At 53.5% G+C, this 11417-nt stretch overlaps 1 long non-coding RNA gene across 1 annotated transcript in view; it reads right to left on the reverse strand.

Annotated features, from left to right (window-relative positions):
* LOC309622117 overlaps positions 1-6160 on the reverse strand; it is a 55331-nt gene extending 49171 nt beyond the window's left edge. Inside the window, exon 1 of the long non-coding RNA XR_014240525.1 lies at positions 6045-6160. This is a non-coding gene — a long non-coding RNA (uncharacterized lncRNA). The remainder of the gene's footprint in view (positions 1-6044) is intronic.
* Between the last annotated feature and the right edge of the window lie 5257 nt (positions 6161-11417).

An 11417-nucleotide genomic window follows, 5' to 3' on the forward strand; every position in this document is an offset into this window, starting at 1 on the left:
GGCCTTGCAAGCCTGTGGAGTGCAGCCCAACAATACAGATACATAGATACACACGCATGCGCGCGCGCGCGCGCACACACACACACACACACACACAACTGCTAACCAGCAGAGATGAAAACAGGGCTGTGCAACGCTGGTGAGGACGTGGAGCAACCAGACCTCACTGCTGACGGGCTTATGAAATAGCGTAACCAATTCGGGGAGAAGATCTGGATGTTTTTCATAAAAACTAAGTATAGCCCTACGCCATCACCCAGCAAGTCCACTCCTACGTATTGACCCAAGAGACAAGAAATACACGTCAACAAGAGGACGACTACATGAGTGCTCACGGAAACTTCACTCCTAACGGCCGAAGACTGGAAACAGCCTTGGCTTCCACCAGCTGGAGGATGTTTAACCAAACTGTGACAGAGTCACACGATGGAGCACTGCTTTGTAATTAAGAGGAATGAACGATTCATCCAGGCAACGACATGGATTTCACTGTTTTCAATGCTACTGTAAATTGAATTTTTTTTAATCTTCATTTTTACACTGGCGCACAATAACTCACTCTTAATGAATCTTCTGCTTCAGCCCAGTAACCCACACATTCTTGTCTATTTAATAAACGTTTCTAAAATGTTGCCAAGAGTCCTCACTGTTATCGACTGGAGCTCTAACATCACAGCTCTGAAGGTGCTTCCACCCCGCGCGTGACGCATCTGGACGTGAAACGGGAAAGCGCCACGTGGAGCGGGCGCTCCGGCCATCCACCGTCCACCCGCGGGCTGGGCACGATGTCTGGCTCTGCGTCCTCCTCCTGCTGCTCCGCTGCCCTTTCCAGGTGGAGACTCCTGATGCAAACAACAAAAGCCACGTCAAGGCCACGTACGCATCCTCTCCACCACCTTCCCAAGCAACGCACCGGCCCTCTGTTCTCTTTCCTTGGAGTTTGGTTGAGAGGTGGCAACAGATCGAGGTTCTGGCTCCTTCTGAAGATCCTGGGCCACCTTCTGAGCGTGCCTCGGGCCGCTCTCCTTTTAGGAGCAGAACCTTCTCCAAGGGCTCCCTGTGCAGGCTCTGGTTCCCTGTGATACGTCGTCCCTTTTCTCCCCCTGGCTAACTCACAGCAGCTGTATTTGAGGGACCACCCCGCCCCCCGCAAGACAGTGTCCCCTCCAGCCCCCAGTCACAGGTCTGGTCGTTCCCGGCCTTTCTCTGCCAGTCACTACACCACCACATTTCCAGCCTTTTCTCTGGCAAGTTCCAAGATAATATCGTCACTTTCCCCAGTATTCCCATCCCTTCCACACCAGCAACCAGTTCTTAGAATTGAGTCATTCTTCCCCAAGGAAAGAAAACGTAAATGACTAATTATAAAAGGCAACAGTTCTTTTCTACTCAAAGAGGCTGTCCTGCTAAGTAATGAATCTGAGAGTAACAGTACGACTGCAGGGCGGGCAAGTATGGAAGCCGTAACTCAAGAGGTGAGAGCTCCCCGACAACCCTGGCGTCATGTCGTTGGTGAAATGAGAAGGCGGGCAAAGGCCCAAGAACAATCCCCGAGAAGCCAGAGAAGGGCTCGCCCACCTGGACTGGGACCTGGGCCTGCCCTGCCCGGCGCCGCAGCAGAGCCTTCGAGCAGCTTCCTTCCTCAGAAAGTCCACGGGCACTCTCCTCCTCGGCCCCAAGGCCCAGGTCCTGCTGGCCTGTCGCAAGGCGGTCCTTTGTAAAGCAGCAGCCCATCAGCTGGACTGGCCTTTGGTGACCTAACCAAAAATCACCTCCAAAGGCGGCATTAGAAAGACACAATCCGTGAAACCACTGGAAGAAATAATGGCCCACCAAATTTTTTTTTTTTTTGGCCACGCTGCGTGGCTTGTGGGATCTTAGTTTCCCGACCAGGGATTGAACCCAGGCCCATGGCAGCGAATGTGCCAAGTCCTAACCACTGGACCACCAGGGAATTCCCCCTTAAGTCTTTGGCTGGACTCCTCACGTCATACCTGAGGACAATCGACCTCATTATGAGACCCGAGTGTGGCTCTATCCTTTCAACGAGACGGGAAAGCCCACGTCAGGGCCCTCCACCTCACGTTCCCAATGGCCCCTGGACATGCAGTCAACTCACGATGCCCAGGATCCAAGGAGCAGGACACGGGCAGAAAGATCCACTGTTGTAGGATCCCAAGTCCCCGGGCACAGCTCCCCCAGTCCCAGTGCCAGCCGACGTTCACTCGTGGCGCACTTTCTCCGTCTTGTACTTTTCCTCTTGTGAGCTCACCCTGGGGGCCTCTCCCTGCGAGCATCTCTCCCTGCGGGGCTGCAGCGCCCACGGTGCTCAGCCAACCGCTGGGCTCCCTGGGATCCTTTCAAGCAGCCTGTGAGGTCCAAACTGCATTCATAATGAGACTGGGGCATCATCTACCTCTGTCGCCGTGTTGGCATTTGCTGTCATGCTACAGAAGTGGTGGCAAGTAGAAGTGCTGGCTCGCGGCACGGACCAAGGCAGCATTCACAACCGTATTCAACGCCACACATTCGTGGTTTAAAAAGAGAGAGTTTCACTTCACTTAAGGATGTCCTGGGTGACACAGGAAAAGTTCCTAATCTTATGATTAGTATTGGGTTAAATCTTGACCCTTGATAAACATCTTTTCAGTATTCTATGGGAAAAATGGGAAGAACATGTAAAGCTCTGGAGACGTGAACCCAAAAACATTGATTTCTTCCAGAAAAGCAATTTTTGGTGCAATTCTCTGAGCTGAGAGCAGAACTGGATACATTTTCCAAGAGAAAACGTACTTGAAAGAATGACCAACAGGCAAACTGGTTATTCAAACTTGGGTATCTGGCAGAAATTTTCTCAAAAATGAACAAAGTTACCCTGTCACCTCAAGGGAACCAATTCACAGTGTTTGCTGCCAATAATAATATTTGCACTTTTAAGCCAAAATCTGAATTTTAGAGAACTTTTATCCACCACTCTGGGCTTGACAGTTCCTTATGAGAATGGTGGTAACACTCACAAAGGTGATTTTTTGATACTGTACGATGAAACGCACCAATGTTTAGATGATCTACATACCTCAGGCATCCAGGATTTTCCAATGACCAGTGTCTGATGTGACAGAACCATGCATTTGTAAAAGATCTATTCCAAGTACAAGACAGGTCAATGGATTTTACTGTGACTGAGCACAAAATGTTCACTGCTACGGCTTCACATTCACACTGCAAGTGACCTTTAAGAAACTACCATCTGTTCGGCTGTGGTACAGCATTAAAGGGAAAACATCCACAATCATCTGAAAGGGCTGTTAAAATACTTCTCCCTTTTCCAACTACATACCTGTGAGAGGCTGGGTTTTCTTCATATACTTCAACCAAAAAAACATATTACAACAGGTTGACTGGGGAAACACATATGAGAATTCAGCTGTCTTCTGTCAAGGCACGTAAAGTAAAACCATGCCTTTCTTCTCACTAAACATTTTTGTTTTGGAAAATATTCATTTATCATAAAAATATGTTATTTATAATAGCATACAATGGGTTTATGACACCTGGTCCATGTTTCCTCTTGATTTTAAGTCAGTTCATAGCCTCACACTTATCCAAACTACAATGGCGACAGTACTTGCACACGCTGAAAAGTCCCCCACGGAGCTCGCACAGGGTCACGGGGGATGGCCTCATCTAAGGGAATTACAGAAGAGCCCCCCCAGACTCCCTGGATGCTGGTAATGGGCATCGCTGAACGCTTGCTCACGTGAGGATCACGTGGAATCAGTCGTGAGCATGTGACAGAAAGACAGACGGCTGCCGTTGGCCTGGCGTGCGTGGTAATCACACACACACACACACGCCAGAGAAGCATTATGCCTTCCACGCAGCACCCCTGTCAAGAAACCATTTCATCAGACAACAAATCTCGGGTGAAAAATGAAAAGCCAGCATCAGTTTCATTGTACAGCTGATTTTATTTACAAATAGAAGCCGGACAATCTTGTATTTAAATAGCAGAAGTTCCATCACTCATGATCAGAAAAGTGACATCTGAAATTTATAAAAAGTTTCAGATTACGATTCAATCTCCTTTCCAAGGAGGAAAAGAGTCTTAAGTTTTGGGAGAAAGACTGAAAAATATGAAAACATTAGCAGAGTAGGGAAATGATGAATTGATGCTGGGGCCAAAATCTGTCGCCAGCAGGCACATTTTTCTTTACAAGATACAAAATCAGTAAGGAGGCGTTCTGATGGGCTCTCAGATACAAGCTTTCTATTATTCAACTCCAGAAAGGGCTTCTGCGTTCTCTTTGTCAATTCCTAAGTTATCAAGGGGAATGAGAACCCACACAGTTTTCTTCAACAGAATCGTCCTAGCTGATTTATTCAAATTAAACCTCAGGGCCTCAGTCAGTCTTTAGATGACATCTTAGAAAAGCCTTGCTTGGACCATTTCCAATCAGGCAGCTTAGCTGAGGCCTCTCCAGTGGGCGGCATCAGGAATGCCTGCTATGACAACAGCTCAGGAAAAGCCAAAGCTGGCGGGAAACGCCTGTGACGAGTGCATCCGCAACGCCAGTCCTCTCTCTTCAGGGGGAAGGGCCCTCCTTACCTGGGACAAAGGGATCCTGGCAGAACCCAAGGCCCCCGCACAGCCTCCGTCCTGTGGCGGCCGTCTTTGGACCGTCCTCCCGTGAGTGACCAGAACGAACCTCAGACCAAAACCCTGCCCCGGGCTCTTCCCCTCCTCTGTTGGCAAATTCACGGTCCCCCTCCAGGGCCCAGTCTGCCCCGCAGGCGTGTCGGCGGAGCGTGGTTTATGCCTTGTGCCGCAGCGCTCACACCTCTCCCCTTCACCCCGCGGTGAGCCCGGGAGCTCGGCCCTAAATCCCTTCTCCCGCCCCAGAGCGGGTGCAGCCCCGGCCCCAGGCCAGCGTCTGGGAAAGCTGTGTGGGCACCAGACAAGCCTAAAATGGCCCACAGCTGGCTCGAGGGCCGTCTACCTACCGCGGCCACTTCCCGCCACACGCAAGGCTCCAGCCCGTCCTCCTGCTCTTGACCTGCCAACGTCTTCCTCCCCAGGCACTGTGTTTGAGTTTCCCCCTGATTTAGGGGAATGGATGATGCCATAAAACCATCCCAGGCCCCGGAAGACTCTGGCTTTCCAGGGAGAATCCCAGCCAGGGGCCCAGCTGACACCAGGTCCAGCAGAAGCCCCACCCACGGGGGGCAGGATGCCCCCCAGCTCACGCTTCCCTCTGGGACCCGGCAGCGTCACTGGTCCTCGAGCGCCGAGATCCCTGACCCGAGGCGGGCGGGGATGGTGGGGCTGGCGGCTGGCGGCTGACGGGCCCCGGTGTCACGGATGCGGAGCCAAGGCCTTGAATCTGATGCCCTTTTTTTTTTTAAAGACCCCAATTGTACTTGAACATTTGTTACTTTTTTTTTTTTTTTTTTTATGGCTGTGTTGGGTCTTCGTTTCTGTGCGAGGGCTTTCTCTACTTGCGGCGAGCTGGGGCCACTCTTCATCGCGGTGCGCGGGCCTCTCACTGTCGCGGCCTCTCTTGTTGCGGAGCACAGGCTCCAGACGCGCAGGCTCAGTAGTTGTGGCTCACGGGCCCAGTTGCTCCGCGGCATGTGGGATCTTCCCAGACCAGGGCTCGAACCCGTGTCCCCTGCATTGGCAGGCAGGCTCCCAACCACTGCGCCACCAGGGAAGCCCCAAATCTGATGCCCTTTAAGAGGCGGGTTCCTCTGAACACAGTTCACGCAGACAGTGAAGCGGCCCGTCAACGACCCCCCGTGCTGGGGGGGCAGAACCACAGTCACCGGCGGCCGAGTGGAGCTGGGGGGGGGGGCAGGGGGGTGGAATACCCGCGGGGATCGGACTCTGCAGGGGGGGGCCTGGTCCCTCCGAGCCCCGCACTGTGCCCCCCAACCGGCTCCAGAGGCGCGTGTGCGCCCGCAGACACACAGTCACCCTGAGGAGCATGAACTCCGCCCGAGGGACGCCGCGGGGCGGGGCGGCGCTGCCTCCGGGCGCTCACCTGGATGCCGTCCAGCAGCCGGCTCATGCACCAGTACGTGTCGGCCTCCACGTTGCGCAGCGCGTCTGCAGGCACGCAGGAGACGTCGGCGGTGTCCACGTCCTCGTCATCTGTGCCGCGGGGCGGGGGGAAGACACGGAGCCGTTAGCCCACGGGGCGAACGAGGAAGTGCGCTCTGCGTGCGCTCTGCGGGCAGGACCCACCTCCCCGCCCCCGCCCCCGCCCCGTTCTCCTCGCTCCAGCTAGATGACTTGGCATCTTCCACCGCATCATTTAATGGGTCTCCATTTTGATACCTAATTAGTTGCAGATAATTAATATTCTGAATCCTCTCCAATTAACATAATTAACATATTGTAAATCATTGCTTCTCAGGCATTTCACATCCTCATAAGAGAGGACCTAAAATATCAATTTATTACTTATTCCTAACTGAGGTCTGAACGTTTTTTCCTAAGATTTCTAAAATTATGCTTCTCATATATTCACATATTCATTCAGTAATAACCCCTCTAAAAACCCGTTTCCAAGGTGAGAGTTCCCAAAACCACACTGCGTAAATACTTCTATGCTATGAGCAAATACCAAGAAAGCAAAAACACAGATGTGTTTGAAAGAAAGAATAGACAATGGTGCTCTAAATAATTTCCTCCTCCAAGCATAAAAAATCTAATGAGAAAGCATAACTTAAAAGCTTTAAAATGCAAAACAGATGCCTAATTGAAATGGCTTATCAGACATTTGAAGAAATTAACTTTAGATCCTTATAAAAATTGCTATCATCCAGCATAACACTCATAAATGTTTTAAAAATTGTGCATCGTATTCTTTTAATTTTATTTACTTTTGTTGTATTTTGCAAAGGTGCATGGTAACTTTGCAAGGAAAATGTTCTTTACGAAAAGAAACATTTCAGCCCGGAATATATTTAGAAAGTTTTAAGCAGGTAAAAATGACAATAATCATAACAATGATAACTGCTAACATTTACTGAGTGGTTATTAGATGCCAGGCACTCTTCTTCATGTTTTAAATGCATTAACTCTATTGCGGCCACCGTTGCGCCCCTTGGGAAATGGGGTACAGAGGAACAACGAGCCGGCCCGGTGACGGCCTGGTAAGGAGTGGGGTCAGGGTATGGACCCGCCATCCGTCCCGGAGCCCGGGCTCGTAACCGCTCCCACAGAGCAGGCCAGCCCTCCACACCTGCGCACACCTCACACCCGGGCTTCGATCGCCTCCCCAGCAGCAGCCCGACACGGCCTGACTCCCACCAGGTGCTGGGCTGGGAGAGCCGCCCGGGGAACACCCTCCCACTCCGTCCTCCCTTCACAGCGGAAATCAGAAAGTAAAAACAGGGAGGGTCCTTCCAGGCCAGCACCCCGTGAGGGAACCAACCAGCTGGGGCCTCTGTGGGGGGCCTCAGGAGCCCAGAGAGGAGGCCACGGCCCCGGACACACATCCAACCGGGCACAGCCTCACGGCCGTGCAGACCACACAGCAGATCCAACTCCTAATCACCGCGTCTCCCTGGAGGCACGTCTGTCCTTCTGGGCAAAGGAAACCAGCACTCTTACCTGCCTTCCTTCATCTCCTCCCTCATTCACGCAACGAGTTTCTGATGGTTTGGTTTGGTTTGGAGGGTTATTTTATTGAGATACAATGCACATACCGTAAAACTCACCCTTTTAAAGTGTACCATTCAGTGGGCTTTAGTGTATTCACAGGGTTGGGTAACCATCACCACGATCTAATTCCAGAACATTTTCATCACCCCAAACAAACCCTGGCCTCATTAGCAGTCACTCCCCATTCCCCTGCCCCTCCCAGCCCCCAGCAGCCGCCAGGCTGCGTCCTGCCCCCGTGGACGTGCCTGTGTGGACATCTCACCTCAGTGGCATCACAGGACACGTGGCCTTTCGTGTCTGGCTTCTCTCACTGAGCACGATGTTTCCAAGGGTCACCGTGTCATAGCCTGTGACAGTGCTTCCCTCCTTTTTATGGTATAATAACTTTCCACTGTATGGACGGGCCACACTGTGTTTATCCCCCGCCCCTCGGTGGTCACTGGGTCATCCCCACGTCGGGGCAAAGTGACGAGAGGCAGCAGGCCCTCCCTGTGTCCCTAAACTCCGGACCCTTGGGCACAGAGATGAGGAGGAACAAACGCCCCCAAGAAGCTGGTGGGTTAAAGGGGAAAACACCTTATAAATGGAAAACGAAAACATTTAGGTTCCAGACAGTCACCCAGATGATGGGGGAGGGGTGGGTTACTCGAACCCAGGCTGTGTGCTCAGCCAAGGCCCTGGCAGGCAGACCCAGGCGGCCCTGTCCCCTTCCCTGTGACATGGGACTGGGATGAAGAGTGCACCGGGGCCAGCCCTGAGCTCCCCTCTGCCCGAGTGCGCCCATGAACCTGCACCAGCCCAGCTGCCCCACTCCGGGGCTGGGGGCCTCCCTCCTGCACTGGGCACCGCTCTGCCCGCCGGGCTGGCCCAGCAAGGCGCCCGGCCTCGGAACTCTGCGGTCCCAGCAGGCACCCTAGGCCCACACGCCCTGAGCACACTCTGGGATGGAGGCCCACCTGATTCTGCGGATGGCCTGTCTGGCTCCGGAATTTCTCGTGGCAGCCGAGGCGGGAGGTGTCATCGCCGCCAGTTCACAGATGGGGAAACCACATCTCCCCGGGGTTCACTGCCCTGCGCTGTAAGGGCCGCCCAGCACCGGGTCCCGCCCGTCACGACGCCCTTCCTGCTGCAAGATCAAGTTCGCAGACAGGAGTGCAAGTCACCTCGTCAGGGCGGAGACCTCCTCGCTGGGAAACTCGATTCAGCATCCCCCCCAAACTAGAGCAGAGCTGGACTGATTTTCCGTTCTCAGGGAACCGAGTCAGTCAACAATAATCAGAGGGCTCCTCTGGAGGTCTTCCATCCACGCACTCTCTTTCAAGGGCCTTCAAAGCACTGAGATAACTTCCTCAGCTATAAGAAAAGGCAAGCAGGGGACTAAAGCCCTCCCCAGACCTCAGGCTCCTCTCCTGGGTCACGAGCAGCGGGGCTGCCTCAGCCCAGGTCCGCAGGGTGCGAGCTGCCGCGGGCTGTGGGCAGGAGACTGGGTGAGTTTTCTTCGTCTGTTTAGCTGGCTTATTATTTTATCCCAGGAAATATCGGTGTCATTTCTCACAATGGGCCATTTGGTACTCTTGGATGTAACGAAGTAATGGCATTTAACTCAGAGAGCCCCTATGCTAATCTGTCTTCGAAAAGCCAAGAGAATCGGAATGACCCTTATTGTCAGAATGAGATAAATACCCCCCGTGGTTTTTTTAGGGGAGTACAGAGGGCAGCACAGTCAGAGCCGAGGGACGGGCCCAAGAGCAGGAAACACGGTGACTGCCCCTGGCGGGGGGCACTGGTGGCTCCGAGGGGGCCCAGCTGGACCAAACCACGAACAAAAGGGCAGGTGTGGTACAGGCTCGGTCTGATAGAGGCTAAGCTACTAACCCCCCAGAGAGCCCACACCACGGGGCAGGGACGAGCTCTCGGGGTCAAGACCCTCTGGCCCAAGGGTGCACACCTGCCACCAGAGCTCACTCACTGCCTGGGACAGCCCGGGGGTCGGGGTGGGGGGCGACCAGGAGGGGAGGAAACCCAAACACGGAGCCGCCCCACTCTGCACAGGCCCCAGGAGTCTGGGCTTCAGGCCGGCGGCCATGGAGCCCACGCCAGGTGGGACTCAGTGACAGCGGAGAGGCCGGAAGAAAGGCCGTCAGCCAAGACCACTGAGAGAGACCCACGGAAGTGAGGCTTCCCGGGCCATCCCAGGGTTCAAAGGAAGAAACATGACCCAAAGGGAAAAAATGATCCATTGACAGGTACAGGAGAGCAGACAGATCCAGGCCAGCAGCAGACGGAGGTGAGGCCTAAATAACAACGTGGCTGTGGCTGTGGCCGCGGCAGTGGCTCTGCAGCACCCTGGGACCTGGGGGGTGGGCCCATTCTGACACAACCCGTGAAGATGCTCCAGGCGGGAGGGCGGCGCAGCACAGGGCCCCCCAGGGCGGGGCAGGGCCCACACAGCCTCCCCCCCCCACCCTGCAGGGTTGGGAGCCAGGACCGCTGGGGACTCACCATGGCAACATTTAAATGTTATTTAAAATAACGGAATGTAAACCAAACTGTTTCATCAAAAACCGGACTAGATTCTCTGTCTTGCGTTTATCTTCTAATCACAAACAAACAGTAACGCTGGCACGAGTAACACTGCACCCAGCCCTCCTCCCCACGTTATCCACGACACCTCCCTTCAGGGGCCAGGCCCTGTACCCCGGGGACACCACGTTGAGGAAGGTGACCCCAGAGAGCCCTCAGAGTGCCAGGGAGGACGACAAGTGCACAGGCTAACCCAAGGGGCGCCTGGGGGGGGGGGCAGAAAAGGCGCTGACCACCACAGCCCCGGCCAGTAGATCAGGAGTCCCAAGTAGACCACAACCAAATATAAAGGCACAGGACGTAAAAGCAGACATTTAATTAAAAATAATCTCACTTGTCTTCTTAGATCATAGAAAAGCTTTAGGGGATGATTTAAATAAGTTCTTTGAAAATGCTGTTCTGCCATATGACTGTTTAAAAAGCAATTTGTAAAACAATCCCATCTTTACCAACAACTCCATTTATAAGGAAAACTCCACCGCGGCACGTCTGTGTAGACCTGCACACAGAGAACACTGCTCAGAGGAGAACCGTGAATGCCCCGGGGTGTGATTGGTGGGGTAGGAAGCTGTCACTCTTTATTCTCCATGGAAAGGTACAGGGTAAAAAGGGAACATCCATTTTCACAATGCAGTTATTTTAGCAATAGGGGAAAAAATGTTGGTTAAGCCATTGGGATAGTTTAACTAAAGTCTGTCTTTTCCACAGGTAAATAACCCTAGAGAAAAAGTGCCCAACGGTGGTGGTACTGTAAATGGTTTGAGAAGCTTGCAGGGTGTTTGGGGGTCAGAATGATTAGAGTGAGGGGACCCGCTGGCATTCAGTGGGTGGGGCCAGTGCTAGCCAGCCTCTGCCAGACTGGGCAGGTGGGCAGGTGGGCGGATGGGCAGATACAGGAAACTATTAAAAGAATGGAAGGGGCTTCCCTGGTGGCGCAGTGGTTGAGAATCTGCCTGCCAATGCAGGGGACACGGGTTTAAGCCCTGGTCTGGGAAGATCCCACATGCCGCGGAGCAACTGGGCCCGTGCGCCACAACTGCTGAGCCTGCGCGTCTGCAGCCTGTGCTCCTCAACAAGAGAGGCCGCGATAATGAGAGGCCCGCGCACCGCGATGAAGAGTGGCCCCCACTTGCCGCAACTAGAGAAAGCCCTCGCACGGAAA

The sequence above is a fragment of the Balaenoptera borealis genome (genome assembly GCF_965194805.1).
Source record: "Balaenoptera borealis genome assembly, contig: HAP1_SCAFFOLD_1585, whole genome shotgun sequence".
NCBI lineage: Eukaryota > Metazoa > Chordata > Mammalia > Artiodactyla > Balaenopteridae > Balaenoptera > Balaenoptera borealis.